Consider the following 3,373-nt stretch of genomic DNA (forward strand, 5'->3'; position numbering starts at 1 on the left):
TACAATTTTCTAGCTAATAGTTTACAAGTTGCTAAGCATATGTGGTTACATTTCCTGAAACTGATTTTTACATATATAGAAAAAGTCAGGTAAGAAAATTAATTATGGACAAGTTGCTAAGTTACTACTTATTCAGAAACAATGATTAACTGGTTAATGGTTAAACTGCTTTGTAGGTAATTCCATCAGGCTTGTTTGTAGGCAACGCTCTCAGCAGCCTTGTTTTCAAGCAAAGAAGGGGTTTTTTACTGCAGGCTTATTGCCTAGATTGGGCTTATAGGCTTGTAGGCCTTGTTTGATCTGAACGCCAAAGTTTATTATGATGAAGCCCCTCGGGGACTGCGTCTGTCTTAGGTCGTCAGGAGTCACAGACATGAGGCTGGCCAGTGCCTTCTTTAGTCTGCCCCCAATCTTATCCGTCATTGACTGTCCAGTCCAGCGCACAGGGGAAGAGGGTCTTACGTACTCTATTTGTGAGCATCCACAGTACAGCCACTCTTTATTTCATCCAATTACTGGCGAGCAATGGTGGCAACAGTGGCATTGCCAACCATGGAGGCAGGAGCTGCCACATGATTCAAACTATAATACAAATTTTTTGGTTAGGTCTGCTCATCACTTTAGTTATTGCTTCCATGTTGTTGTTGTTTTTTTAATTTTCCAAATAAAGAATTAGTCCACATTTTTAAAGAACAGAATATTTACAACTTATACATAAATGTTACCTATGACTGTACCAAGCCATCACCAAACTTGGTGACTTCAAACATGCTCTTACTTCTCATTTGCCTGCAGGATTTAGCTACTCTATCTAATTTGGGATCAAAAGTGCAGCTCTACTATTCTAGACTAAAGGTCATCTTGCTATCATTTTAACTGGCCTGGAGTTGATGATTTGCTGCACATGCCCCTTATCATCCAGCAAGCGAAGCTGGGAATATTTTCAAGTCATTGGTAGAAACACAAGAGAGAGCAAGTCTGATGTGTGTTTGTCGTATATCTTAGCTTGCATTGTATCTGATAACATCCAGTCAGGCAAAGCAAGTCTCACAGGTAGTCCCAAATTCAACTGGCAGGACATATTATCCAGCCTTTGACTAGAGGGAAATGCATAGTTATATAGGAAAGGTTTTGGGTGGAGGGTGGGATGATGAACCATGGTTATTGGTAGAATCTATTACAACCAAGTGATACCAAAATGCAGTAAGCAATCAGATCCATGGCATGCCTTCAGGAAAATGATTACTTAGTATGGGGATAACAATGCAAATATGATGAGAAAAGATGACATGCTGTTAAAGTTACAAAGTAAAATGGGAGGAAGTAAATCACAATCTTACCTAATTGGAAACTTAGAACAACTTCTGGAGAAAATGACATTTGAGTTTTATAATTACATACTTAGAAGGAGTTAGAAGAACATAAAAAAAATATATCCACTTTCAGAATAATCTGTTAACACAAAAACTCAATTATTTGACTTGACACACTTAAGTTACATCTTTGTAAAGTGAATTAAATAAGCCTATTAAAGTGGTAGGAGGATTTTTTAATAAATGAAATATTTGTAAAAAAATATTTAGGTGGACTATTTCATGGTTTGCTTCTACCTACTAGGTAATATTAGTAAGAAATTAAAAGAATATTTAGAGTTAGTACTCCTTATTATGTAAGAATTTTGACATAGATTTCTTACTTGAATAAAAATGGTTTGTGTACATTTTAGACCTACATTTACTTGCTTTTGGTGAACAAGAAACCTATATTACAGTTTCATAGAACTATAAAGCTTCTTGTGCACATTTTATAAGCATTTATTGTGTCTCCTTTTGGTACTCAGCATCCTTGTAGAAATCCAGTATCATAGAAGCAGGAAGTTTGTTCACATCCTTTCAAAAGTGAATGCCTTTTGTTGAAGGAGTTAAGGCAAAACACCCATTAAAATGTCCACAAAACTAAGTAATATTTCACTCTGAACTCTCCTGTGAACATTTCCTTTCTTTCTAGTATTTGATTTTCTATCCTATTTCTAGATATGTGAAGACTGAGATGAGACCTCAGTGGAGACAAATTGCTTACCACCCCGCCCCTGAATAGAGTTTCTTTCTTAAATTAGGTGAGGATATTTCTAGACAGGGACTCTTGTATCCAGTCTGAGGATGTTATTTCATGTGTGTTTTCTGCAAAGAATACATACCAAGATAGACTTTTTGAGGGATGAGTGATGTAACACAGTACAGGAAGGTACCAACCTTCCTAATAGTGTCATCCACAAATGGAATCCACAGAGGAAGTAGTGTTGTCCTGTATTTTACACAGTACCATTATGGGTAGTATCATAAATGAAGCATTTCTTAAAATAAGTGACTAAGTATAGAAAGCATGATATATATCTTTATAGCAAATGGACCCATTTATTTTAAGATGTGGAAAATGCCCCCCCACGTGGAAGGAAAAGACACCAACATCTATATGAGAGATGTTAAATAATAATGAAATACACGCACACATTTTCATTGATCTAAAGCCACTTCTTCAGAACACAAAAACACATTATGGTTTGGATTGTTCATTAAATTACTGTTGAATGCATTTTATAGAAAATCATTATGGTTCTTGCATTCTCACTCAGTATGGTTGACAAAGCCATGTGGCATGTTGTGTCTGAGATCCTGGTGCTCAAGACCAATGCCAGATCTTGAGATCATGAGTTGTGGGTGCACCAACTCAGGGAGTATCTCTTGTTTGATATGGGTAGAACAAACAAAAATTCAGACAGTGAATGGCATTCAACAAGGAAGGGACTCATTGGTTTGGAAAATGCGGATACATCCATGACCTCCTCAAATAGGAGTTTGGTATTTCTGTTGCATATCCCACTAGTGCTCCAGAAAGTTCAGTCCCTGAATTGGATGAAAAAACAACAAAGGTATACAGGGGGTTGAGGGTGGGTGAAGCAAAATATGTGTGACTGATCACTTCAAGCCTTTGTGGGCCAGGAATGTGCCCAAGTTTGGACTGGCTTATCTCGTGGCACTGTCATTAGATCCATGGCTGGCAACGGAAATCCTTGATCTGATTCAGAGGGGCATGATTCAGCATAAAGAGAAGAGCAGCCAATGAAGGATCAAGCCACTGAGGCAGGACAAAGGGACATTCGATAGGCTACAGTTCCTGGTATAAATATCCATCTTCTGACTCATCTGCTTCCTCCCACATCCCTTAACTCATAATTGTCAATAAGCACCTATAGCAGGCTGATAATCCACAACAAACACTAAATTTCTAAGTTAGCCAAAGAAGGAAGGGAAAGCCTTGGGCTTTGGAAAGTTAAGAGGCAATTTCTCTTTCTTCTCCAGGTAGAGCAATATGA

General features: G+C 37.7%; 1 pseudogene; it reads left to right on the plus strand.

Annotated features, from left to right (window-relative positions):
* Positions 1–2,633: 2,633 nt before the first annotated feature.
* Positions 2,634–3,123, plus strand: LOC119246763 (ubiquitin-fold modifier-conjugating enzyme 1-like; annotated as a pseudogene).
* The last annotated feature ends 250 nt before the right edge of the window (positions 3,124–3,373 follow it).

The sequence above is a fragment of the Talpa occidentalis genome, unplaced genomic scaffold (assembly GCF_014898055.3).
Source record: "Talpa occidentalis isolate TD23 unplaced genomic scaffold, MPIMG_talOcc4v2.1 talOcc4.15, whole genome shotgun sequence".
Taxonomy (NCBI): Eukaryota; Metazoa; Chordata; class Mammalia; order Eulipotyphla; family Talpidae; genus Talpa; species Talpa occidentalis.